General features: G+C 47.3%; 1 protein-coding gene across 2 annotated transcripts in view; it reads left to right on the top strand.

Moving 5' to 3' along the window:
* The first annotated feature begins 6,414 nt into the window (after window positions 1–6,414).
* Window positions 6,415–12,512, top strand: part of KLHL22 (kelch like family member 22) — a 42,122-nt gene continuing 36,024 nt past the window's right edge. The window contains exon 1 of one of the 2 annotated variants that reach the window (XM_058692937.1): window positions 6,415–6,518. The gene's annotated coding sequence lies outside the window, so the exon portion shown is untranslated. The other variant, XM_058692938.1, reaches the window with a different exon arrangement.

Genomic DNA, 12,512 nt, shown 5'->3' on the forward strand with positions numbered 1-12,512 from the left:
GAGACACAGAATCTGAAACAGGCTTCAGGCTCTGAGGGGTCAGCACAGAGCCTGATGCGGGACTTGAACTCATGGACCACGAGATCATGACCTGAGCTGAAGTCGGCCGCTTAACCGACTGAGCCACCCAGGCGCCCCCCAAGCATACAACTTTTGATCAGGGTCCTGAGTTCAAGCCCTATGTTGGGTGTGGTGGCTACATGAAAGAAAGAAAGAAAGAAAGAAAGAAAGAAAGAAAGAAAGAAAGAAAGAAAGAAAGAAAGAAAGAAAGAAAGAAGGAAGGAAGGAAGGAAGGAAGGAAGGAAGGAAGGAAGGAAAGAAGGAAGGAAGGAAAGAGGAAGCTGGTAATATATTACCAGCTTTTTAGTATTTGAGAATATTGCACTGAATATGTAAACGAGATAAAACTGGCCTCTTCTGCAGTGGGCGAGAGAAACCATTTGAATCTCCACCTGATATGATTTGCATGTCTATGGACAAGAATTATTTTGCATTGCTATTATCTACATTGGACAGAGTTGTAAATCAGCTAGGGTAAGGAAAGACTAGAATCCGATAAATGAGAAGGGTGTATTCTACACAATGCACAGTACCCCTTGAAGCATGAATTTTCCTTAAGTGCCTATCACATAATTTTTACAATTTTCTACTTTTTTCCAAGAAGAAAGCACTTTGCATGCCCACCAGCGGTTGTCACATTGTAGATTACAAAATTCAGTCTGGGTGAAACTACAGATCAAAGGACCTGGTTTCTTCAACAAGAAGAAAAATACAACATGAAAGGGAACTCAAAGATTAAAGGAGACTTTCGAGGTACCCCAACTATATGAACTATGAGTATGAGACCCTCGTTTGGATCTTGATTCAAATAAACTTCAAAAAGCAACAAAGAAGAACGTGTATAGGATAATAGGGAAATGTGATCCCTTGACTACTTGGTGATATTAAGAAATTATTGTTAATTGTGTGTGTGTGAGAGAATGGAATTGTGTGGGTGGAAGAGGTCAAAGGCAGGATGTTTACACAGCAGACCCTTGAGCTACTCAGAGGTTAGTATTGCCAACTCCTACGAAGCTGAAAATCTGGAAATCATTTCTAAGTCCTCCAAACTTAACTACTAATAGCCTACTATTGGCTGGGACTCTTACTGATAACATGGCCAGTTAACACCTATTTTATATACTTATTATATACTGTATTCTTACAACAAAGTAGACTAGAGAAAAGAAACTATTATTAAGAAAATTGTAAGAGGGGGCACCTGGCTGCCTCAGTTAGTAGAGCATGTGTCGTGAGTTCAAGCCCCACGTTGGACATGGAGTCTACTTAAATAAATAATATATTTATTTATTTATTTAAAAGAAAATCATAGAGGAAAGTACATTTACAGTATTCTACTGTAAAAAGTCCATGTGTAAGTGGAACTGTGCAGTTCCAATCCAAGTTGTTTCAAGGTCAACTGAATTTATAAGGCTTGGTGGGGGCAGGTCTTTTAGTGTTGGAGCCAGAGTAGAATTGGGCAGAACTCCTGATATATAATAGTTTGGGGGGTGATGGGCACAGCTAGAGGAGGGTTTGGAAACAGCCCTGAGGAGTAAAAAGTCTTGAAGGCACCCTGTCTATCTCACCCAATGAGCTATCTGCTACACATTGAGCTATCTGCTGTACTGACATGGGACTATTCCTTCTGATGGTGGCTAGGGCTAGTTGAACAGCCTATTGTTCAGATAAATAGATTCTCAGGAAGTTCCTGAAAGAAACAATACAGTTATTTGCAACCTCATCCTTCTGGATAAAGTCCTGTTCACCCAGTGGGGCATAATAAGAAGTCATCTTGATGGAGACAAGGAGCTAAAGTTTAGGATGGCTTTAATCCTCAAAGCTCTTGTTGTTTTCTGCACAAATGTTAGGATATGAATCTTTTCACAATTTGTCCTTGTCACTTACTGAAAGTTATTGCTACATCACCACCTCTAGATCGCCTGCTATAGGTCATTCCACAGTGCCAATGCACCATAGTTTATTGATGGACATTCACTTTGATTCTGCTTTTTCACAATTGAAAACATCCTCTGCCATGCTGTCTTACATCGTTCTGGGGATATTTCTCCAATACAGACACCCAGAAGTGGAATCATTGGTTGCAGAGAGCCGCTTTACATTTTATTTAAATGGTAATAGCTGCTGCCAATTGTTTTAGGGTATTAGTTATCTAATGCTACTGCATAAAAAATTACTCCACAGCCAAGCAGCTTATGACAGCAGTGATAAACATTTACTATCTTTCACAGGTTTTTTAAAAATTTTTTAACATTTATTTATTTTTGAGAGACAGAGAGAGACAGAGCATGGGCAGGGGAGGGGCAGAGAAAGAGGGAGACACAGAATCCGAAGCAGGCTCCAGGCTCTGAGCTGTCAGCACAGAGCCCCATGTGGGGCTCGAACTCACAAACCACGAGTTCATGACCTGAGCTGAAGTTGGACACTCAACTAATTGAGCCACCCAGGCGCCCTTCAGTTTTTTTTTTTTTTAACATTTATTTATTTTTGAGAGAGAGAGATGGAGTGCAAGTGAGTGGGGGAGGCGCAGAGAGAGAGGGAGATTCAGAATCCAAAGCAGGATCCAGGCTCTAAGCTCTCAGTATAGAGCCCAACACAGGGCTCGAACTCACAAACCGTGAGATCATGACCTGAGCCGAAGTCAGACGCTGACTGAGCCACCCAGGTCCCCCTCCTATTTTTCACAGTTTTTAGGGGTCAGGAATTCTGGGGAAGGTTAGCCAGGTCCTGGCTCAGTCTCCCTTGAAGTTCCAGGTAGATGCGGGACTTCAGAAGACTATAGTCTGGCAGAGAGACTGGAGGATCGACCTCCAATACAGTTCACTCATGTTCAGCAAGCTAGTAGCTGGCTTTGACAGAGGTGTTCGTTCTGTGGAGGCCTCTTCTTAGGGCTGCTTGAGTGTCTTCAGGACATGGTGGCTCACTTGCTGCAGACTCAACAAGACAGAAGCTGCAAAAGCTCAACAAGACAGAAGCTGCAAGACCTGGTCTTGAAAACCACAGGCTTTTTCTTCTGCCTCATTCCATTCCTTGGAAGGCAGTCACTAAGTACCGCCCATATTCAAGGAGAGGAAGTTTGGGCTTTACTTTTTGAAGGGAGGAGAGTCAAAGAATTTGCAGATATATTTTAAAACCACCGTGTGCTCCAAACTTGTCATTCTGATTTACATTCTTATCAGCAATGTTTGTATTCTTACCCACACCAACCAACACTGGATCTCATCCTATTTTATATTTGCCTTGCTGATGTTGACAAAGAGACTCTCCTTGACCGAACTTTAGTCAGGCTTCTCTGAGCCCTCTTCTCAACCAGGCCTCAGCCTTGGCCTCCTTGGCCTACCTAGCTCAGCCTTAGCAAAGAATTCTACTAAGTCAGTTTAGGGAGCATCCCCCATCCCCCATCCCCCACCTTTGATATCTAGTCAAGTTCTTCATCCCCCAGCTCTGATAACCCTGGTGGGCCAGTTTAGCAAGAATCTCCCTATCCTAATGCCTGATTTTAGTACTCTTACATCTACTGATCCTCTCAGTCTGCTCTTTGGCTATAAATCCCCAGCTCTCTTTGCTGTATTCAGGGTGGAGCCTGATCTCTTTCCCTATTGACATACCCCTATTACAATAGCCTTCCTGAATAGTCTTCCTTACTGTTTTAACAACTGTCAGATTAATTTTTTCATTAACAATGTATGAAAATGTGGTATATTGTTTGCACTTCCTGATTATTAATGAAATTGAACTTGACTTCCTTTGTTTATAGCCACCGGGACTTCTTTTTCTGTGAGTTTCTAGTAAATATCTTTTACTATTTTTCTGGCTGGTTGACTTTCTCATTCTCAATTTTTAGAAGTTCCTTATTTATTCTGGATAATAATCTTTTGTCTGTTATATATGTTGCAAAAAAACATTCGCTGATATATTTATTGTATCATTTGTGTTTTTGTTTTTTCTTTCACTGATGTTGATGATTCTCTCAGGCATTAAATGATTTGTTTATCCTCTTTTGAGTATTCTCCATTCATGTCCATTTCCACTTAACTGGAAATTCCTAATATCTTTTTGTTTTTAACTTTTAAGTTTTATTTATTTATTTTGACAGAGAGAGAGAGAGAGAGTGCGGAAGGGGCAGAGAGAGGGAGAGAGAAAGAATCCCAAGCAGGCTCCATACTGTCAGTGGAGTACCCGATGTGGGGCTCTAACTCATGAACCACAAGATCATGACCTGAGCCAAAATTAAGAGTTGGACACTTAAGCAACTGAGCCATCCAGGAGTCCCTGACCTGAGTACATTTTGAGATGATGGTCGCTCTAGCTCTGAGAAGACTTGGGAATGTCCTCTCTTCTCAGTCCTGGCCAGCATCCCACTTTGCTCCTGGCCTGCTCCCCTTCACTCATTCTCATTCTCTCTACCCTCCAGCTCCTCCCTCCATCCTGAAGGTGCTGTCTTCAGTCTCTTCTCAAGCTGTGGTCCCATCTGTCCTCATGTCGGAGGCCAGACCCATCCCTGCCATCTTCCGGTCTTCCCCCGCCCCCTGTCCTCTCCTCCTTTCACACCTCAGTCACTGAAGGCTGGCTTCTGCCACGCCAAGGGAAGGGCTCCTGTAAACACACCAAAGGCCTCCCCGTAGCAGATCCAGGGGCTTTGCCTCCTGTCCCCTCTGGGGCCACCCTCACACCTGGACCTTTGAGATTACTCTTCCCCTGTCTCCTCTATGGGTTCCTGCTTTCTGGGTGTCCCCCGGAACATCAATGTGCCTCATGCTCTGTCTTCAACTCACTCTCCTTTCATCACACATATACTAGTTCGGTGTATCACCTCTGGCTAAAGCGCATGATATGTCCATGACTTTACCTCTAGGCTGAAAGGTCCTTAGCTGGACATGTGTAGTTTCCTTACCCTGCCTGGGGCCAAAGTGAGCCTAGTCTTCCCCCAAACCTGCTCTTGCTCCAATGTCCTTGTGATGTGGGTAGCCTCATTGTTCTGCACCATCTCTTGGGCTCACTCTTCCTCCCACATCTTTCATGTGCAGTGGAGAACTTGTGTCCTTCCCGGGTTTCCAGCCAGCGCCAACCTGTCTGCACTCCCTGCCCATCTGAGGCTATAGCTTCACTGCTGCCCTTACACTTGGCCTCCTCCCATCCTCTAGTCCAGAGTCTGCAACCCACCTTGGCATCTGCCATCCCTGGCTGAAGGCTGCCCTCCCAGTCACATCCACCTGCACCTCCAGAGGTAGTGTCTGCTTTCGTCTTACCTTCAGGTAAGAAACTCCTGGTGGCCTCTGGACCATTCATTCCTCTGGATCTCATCTTCGTGCCTCTGCTGACACTCCTCATTCTGGAATGCTTTTCCCACTCCCCCCAAATTCTAATTTGTTGTGTAGCTAGGGGGTCACCTCCTCCAGAAAGCCTTCCCAGAAGTCCACTCCTATTGGGAACCTCCGGTCCTGGAGTCTGGTCCTACTCTCCTGACCCTTGTCTAGACTCTTGGGCAGCTGTGTGGGCTCAGCCAGGACAGTGCCTCTCTTCCTCTTCTACATTCCCCTACACCTTTCTTTTTAACCAGGAGCCATCCCTAGCCACATCCTTCCACCACAGCTCCACCACTCTCCATAACACCTCTCATCAACAGCGGTGTGGAACACCCCAACTTTATCTATCAGGAGGCTCTGCTGGCTGGAACCTCTGGACAGGGCAATTACAAACGAGCTTCGGAGGACAAGATCCTCTTGTAGGTGAGGTGTGGAAAAATGAACGCCAAGAGCCTCCTGGCAGACTGCTGGGGTCTTTGGAATGGGAATTGGACTTACTCCAGAATCTTAGTAAACAGGAAAATACCTGTTCACTCTGACCGTGTTCATCTTTTCTCTCCAAGATCCAGCAGAGGGCAGGCGATCAACAGGGGCACTGTGGCCTAAAGGGACCAGGAGGGAAGGAAGCAATGAGTGAGAGATGGACTGAATGAGAATGAGTGAGAGAGATAATGAGGAGAAAAGGAATAAAGGAGGGAAGGGATCGAAGGAATGAATGAGTGAGGGATGAATAAGTGAGAGCGAAAGAGAGATGAAACGAGAGAAGAAAGGAGGAAATAGATTTACGGGCGCGATCCTCCCCAAAAGGCATTGCTCTATTTATTCACTTATTCATTTGTTCAGCCCCACTAGGTGTGAAGAGTTAAGCCAGATGCAGAGACGCACGTTCACCCGGGCGGCTGTAGCCCTTCTCCACTGAGCCAAGACCGGAGCCGCAACCTCACAAGAGCTGCTTGGGGCGGCGCCCCTCCTCCTGCCCCGGCCTGGCGCCCTTCCCCCAGCCCCCTAGTGAGGCGCCCCCTGGTCTCCGTGCGCACCCTGTCGGCGCCTGCGCAGCGCGGCCATGTGACTCGCTGAGGCCCCGCCCTGCGGCCGCCCGTCCGCCCCGCCCCCGCCTCCCGCGAGTGCGGCCTCGGCTTGCGGCGGCACCAGGTGAGCTGCGAAGCGCGGGTAGGGCGGGCCAAGTGGCAGAGAGCGCGGGTGGTAGGCGGCGGGCGGCCGCTGGGCCTGGGCGAGCAGCTCGGGAGGCGCGGGAACACAGGGGCAGGCGCGGGCCGGAGGCGCGGGAGTGGCGGCCTGAGGCTAGCCCTCGGCCTGACGTGGCGGGGGCGCGGCGGGCTGGACCCCCGGGCGCGGCCCGGGGTGGGGAGCTGGCGCTCGCAGAAGTACTCGGCCTCCGCTTGTAGGCAGGGACCCGCCGGCCTTCTAGCTCTCGGGAAGGCCTGTCACCTGCGGCGGGCCTTCCTAGCCGCGACCCTCCGCGCTGCGCGCGGGCGGGTTCTGCAACAGGCGGGCGGGGCGGGGCTGGGCTGCTGCCACCTGGTGTGACCTTGGACCTCGGCCTGCCTGCCTCAGTTTCCTCAGCGGCACACCCAGGCCCAGGGTCGGGGGCCCGCGGGTTGCAGCTGAGGGAGTCCAACCTCGCTGGCTGGCGAGGTTTCCCAAGAAAAGCCGGAGATCGCGCTGTCATTGCAAAATCTCAGGCCCCGAAGCGTCGGCTGCGGGTTCTAATTATTTCCAAGCCTGGGTGGGCTGGAGTCGCGGAGTTGCCATCGCCTGATGCCCAGGGTCCCTTTCGCGCTAGGTGTCCGTGGGGCCGGGCCTGGGCCGTAGGTTTGGCGCGCCAAGATGCCCCAACTCAGCTTTCTGGAAGACTTATGCCAGAGAGCACCTCAGTTGGAACCTCTGTGATAGCTCCACACTCTGGAAATTAGTACCCACTCCCTCGTCTCCTCTTCCCGACTGTCGTTTTCCCTGTATTGCAGACCTTGCTTCATGCTGCTAAGGATTGGGGTTCATTGAGTGCAGACGCTGTTTTGGGGCTCTACAGAGACCTGAGGGGTGCCTGCGCAATGAATGGTGTTGAGTTGGGGCACCTGGGTGGCTCAGTCGGTTGAGTATCCGACTTGGGCTTAGGTCATGATCTTATAGTTCTGTGAGTTCGAGCCCAACGTTGGGCTCTGTGCTGACAGCTTGGAGCCTGGACCCTGTTTCCTTCCAATTGTGTCTCCTACTCTCCCTGCCCCTTTCCTGCTCGTGTGTGCGGCCGCATGCTGGTGGGCCCGAGCTCTCGCGCGCTCTCTCTCTCTCTCTCTCAAAAATAAATAAGCATTAAAAAAAATTTTTTTTTGAATGGTATTGAGTTGAAAATTCTTTGAAAATGCTTTTGACTCTCATCCATGAGTTCATAAAAAAGCATTTTACATCTTTCAATTTGGGACATAAAGCTTCCTTCCTACTCACCTCAAAAACTTTTAACAACACAAAATGGAGGGGCCTTGCTTGTGATGAGTAGAATCAGAAATGCTCTGGAGCCAGAGGGAACTTAATCTAGGGAAGAGCTTCATGATAGAATAACTTCTGTAAAATGAATCGAAAAAGGTGACACCAAGTGAGCGCCCAAGAACATTTCAAATAAAGAATGACATGGGAAAGGAATCCCAAAAGAAGTGTTGCATTTGACCTAATTTTTTATTTTTTGAAGCTTTGTCAATTACTGAAGTATAATTATATTGTGGAATGCTGTTTTTCTTTGTCCTTTTTTTTTTTTTTTTTTTAATTTTTTTTTCAACGTTTTTTATTTATTTTTGGGACAGAGAGAGACAGAGCATGAACGGGGGAGGGGCAGAGACAGAGGGAGACACAGAATTGGAAACAGGCTCCAGGCTCCGAGCTGTCAGCACAGAGGCCGACGCGGGGCTCGAACTCACGGACCGCGAGATCGTGACCTGGCTGAAGTCGGCCGCTTAACCGACTGCGCCACCCAGGCGCCCCTCTTTGTCCTTTTTTAATGTTTATTTTTGAGAGAGTGAGAGCGCCTGTGGGCTTACACAAGTGGGGGAGGGGCAGAGAGGGGAAGAGAGGACAGCAGAGAGCCTGACTGGGGGCTCAAACACACAAACTGCTAGATCATCTGAGCCCAAGTTGGGTGCTTAACCTACAGAGCCACTCCAGGCACCCCTGAAATGATGTTTTCTTCTAAGTCAACAAAGAGTGAAAAGAAATGCTGTTGGTGGGCAAGACAGTGGTTGGAATCAGGTTCTCATACTTTGCTGGTGGGAGAATAAGTTAGTATAACCTCTATAGAGGGCAGTTTGGCCATATGCCTTACAATGACAAATATACATTAAAATTAATATGATCCAACAGTTCTGTATCTAGAACATTTTCCTCAGATCACTGCTGCATGTGTGGCACATACATCTAAAGGATTTTCAGTATGTAACTGCAAAAGCAAACAATTGGAGGAAACCCAGATGTCTCTCTGAAAAGAACTGGTTAAATATGCTTTATCCATACAACAGACTGTGGGAGGGATATTAAGTTTTCATATGCAAAAGTTAATAAAGGGTGAAATGGTGTAGATTTACAGATTTGCCTTCGAATCTAGATGCCCCCTGAAGGGAAGGTAGAATAGTAGTTTTCTTCCGGGAGAGGATCTGGTTGGGGCATAATTTGGAGGGAGACTTAAGTTTCACAATATGCCTTTCTGTGCCTTTTGAATTTGAATCATGTGAACATATTAAAAATAAGTTTGGGAATGTAATTTTTATTTTTATTATTATTATTTTTTTTTTACCATTTGTTTATTATTGAGAGACAGAGACAGACCGTGAGCAGGGGAGGGGCAGAGAGAGGGAGACACAGAATCCAAAGCAGGCTCCAGGCTCTGAGCTGTCAGCACAGAGCCTGATGCGGGGCTCGAACTCACAAACCGTGAGATCATGACCTGAGCCGAAGTCGGACGCCCAACCGACTGAGCCACCCAGGCGCCCCAGAGAATGTAATTTTTAAATATTTCATACTGACAGAAAAGTTACTCACCGCCTCTCCCTATCAGATCCTGATGTTTTGTCTTACTTGTTTTTTGTTTGTTTTAAAGAAAGAAAACATTCCCTTTTTCCGTGCTGGAGATAATCATGATCCTGAATTCCTTTAACGTGTCTATACTATCTTATACCATAACACCTATCTATAAGTAAAATTGAACGGCATTTTGTTGGGTGTTTTCAAACTTCCTGTACTATATGCTGTGGTGTGCTTGTTCCTCTGTGCGGCTTTGAGATTTCTCCATGGTCATGACTATAGCATGAGTTCTAGTTTGCTCATTTTAACTGATATCTAGTGTTCTGTCAGCTCACTGTGTGCAGCATCCGTTCCTCTGAGGATTGACATTTTGGTCGTGGCCAGTGCTTGCTAGCATATGAACAAGGCTGTGAATGTGTTGTGCTCCAAGCTTTGCTCCTTCAGAGCAGGAAGTCGGTTCATTTTTCTTCACACTGCACTCAGCACCTAGCTTAGTTCCTTAATTGTGCTTGGTGAATGTGCTTGGCTTACCCAAGGAGGCAGTCTTCTCATTGTACTGTATTCTGGACTTGTAGTAAGTGTAGCTACCATTGATCCCTTCCCAAAGGGGCAGAAGTGCTGATGTGCTCACAGAGTGTGGGGACTCACTGGGGACTGATGTCTGTTGGAGTAGTCAGTCGCCATTGCCACCACTAGAGACGGAGGCCCTCTTGACTCCCTAATGGTCATGGTAGTGAGGAGGAAGCTGAGGCTTGGAGATGAGCTAAGTGCCCAGAGTCCTGTGATTAGCAGGACTGTGATTAGACAGCCATGGGGTTCTGCGATGTGGGTGAGGTAAAGCCTTAGCTGGTGAGTAGCTAGAACAGCTGCATTGATGGAGCATACCTGTCATGTTCTTGATACAGTGACAGAGGGAGAAGTGATTGAGCTAGACCTTGACCAATATGGGGTTATAAAGAAACAGGCCTAGGTGGGAGTCTGAAGGTGTTCAGAGGATGACTCATGTCCCTTTTGGTCCTAGGGCTAGTGACGGTATAGGGGAAGGAACATTTTGAGCCAGATAGCGGGGAGATCTAAGCAGAAGGCAGTAGGGAGCTAGTGCTTGAGAAGCCAGGTGGTATACTCATTGGGCATCTGGGGACTCCCTGCAGCCTCAGCAGGGGAACTCAGGAGGATGGGATAGGAGGAAGCAAACCAGTTGGAGTGTCACTACTGTGGTCTCTGACCCAGAGTGGTGGCCATGGAGGACTAAGTGGATGGGCGTCTGAGATGGGAGAGAATGAATCAGAACTAGAGGGTCTGATAGGACACAAGGTATAAAAAGGAAAAGAGATCAGAGAACATTGAAACCATGAGGTTTCTGACATGGAAATGGTGGCTGTGTGAATAAGAAAACTAGACCAATGGAGAGGGCTGCTGGCTGGATTAGGCATTGAGCTGGAGGTGCATTTGCTAAAAGGCAAAAGATTTATATGATCTGAAGAGAAACTGGAGTATTGCATTTGGGAATATAGGGGAGATTCTTGGGAAAGAGGGCGAGGGCTGGGACAGAGTGTGTTGGCTGAAGGGAAGGGATCAGAAAAGAGGGCATTGCCATGCAGCAGCATATCAGGTCAGAAGTGGTTAGTGGGGGATATCCCTTGGCCTCGGCTGTCTGTGTATGAGCCAGTCTGGGGTGGGAAGGAAGAAGTGGATGGGTGAAGGTCCCAAATCCAGGAGGTACATTGAGGGGGCCAGCACAGAGGGGAATTGAATATGTTGGATGGGAAACAACAATGAGTCCAAAGCAATCAGGTGGAGTGGGGAAGAGGGGGAGGGGAAGGGGGAGGCAGTAGCAAGGGGTGCTCTTGAGCTCTAGTAGTGAGGAGGGAGGCCTCTTGCTTTTGGCAAGTTTTATAGTAGAATCTATTTTTCTTTTTTATTCTCTCTGTCTCTCTCTTTTTAATTTTAAGTAGACTCCATGCCCAATGTGGAGCTTGAACTGAAAACCCTGAGATTAAAAGTTGCCTGCTCTGCCCACTGAGTCAGCCAGGCCCCCCTATAATTTTTTCTCCTAAAGATACAGTCCAAGGGAATTGGAGAAGAAACTAATTTGGGGGAGGGGATAGTGGAATGGTGGTAGGTGGGGGAGGCAGATGTTCACAGGCAGTGAGGCAGGTGCCCCTTGGGCTATTGCCTGCTGGCTGGGTGTGACAGTATTGTGGCCTGGAGAGTGCGTAGCTCAGTCCCACAGTGCAGTGCAGGACTGGGTAATCCCCTAACTCAGAGTGAGTGACCCAAGTGTGTTTGAGGTAGGTTTGTTTTACTGACTGGGTTTCTGAGGCTCCAACTCATATTGTGTGCATGTTTTAAACATGCTGACTCAATTATTACAAAGTAACCTTGAATTAAAAACATGATGCAGATATCTTGAATGCAGCAGGTCTAGTTGAAGTTACTGTGCTTGACTCAGAATCTTGGTAAAAGAAGACAAGTCCTGGACCCTTCTCTGGGTCTCCTGGTCACCACTCAGGTCTCTTGTCATTTTTATGCATCCATTCTACATGATGGAACCCAATTTTGTTCTTTCTCTTTCTCTCTCTTTTTTAAGTAAACTCTGTACCCAATGTGGGGCTTGAACTCACAACCCCGAGATTAAAGAGTTGCATGCTCTACTGACTGAGCCAGCCAGGCACCCCAGTTTTGTTCTTTTATTTATCTATTCATTTGTTTAATTTTATTTTAAATGTTTCTTTATTTTTGAGAGAGAGAGAGGGTGCACACCTGCAGGAGGGGCAGAGAGACCAGGAGATGGAGGATCTTAAACGGACTCTGCAGCAGAGAGCCTGAAGCAAGGCCCAAACTCACGAATCTTGAGATCATGATCTGAACTGAAGTCAGATGCTTAGCTGACTGTGATACTCAGGCTCTTTTTTTTTTAATGTTTATTATTTTTGAAAGAGAGAGAGCATACCCACAGGAGGGGCAGACAGAGAGGGAGACAGAGGATCCAGGCAGGCTCCTCACTGTGAGTACAGAGTCTGATGTGGAGCTCGAACTTTTGAAATCAAGACCTGAGCTAAAGTTGAACGCTTAACCAACTGAGCCACCAGGCACCCAAGGTTTGTTCTTTCTTAATGG

This window comes from Neofelis nebulosa, chromosome 11 (assembly GCF_028018385.1).
Source record: "Neofelis nebulosa isolate mNeoNeb1 chromosome 11, mNeoNeb1.pri, whole genome shotgun sequence".
NCBI lineage: Eukaryota > Metazoa > Chordata > Mammalia > Carnivora > Felidae > Neofelis > Neofelis nebulosa.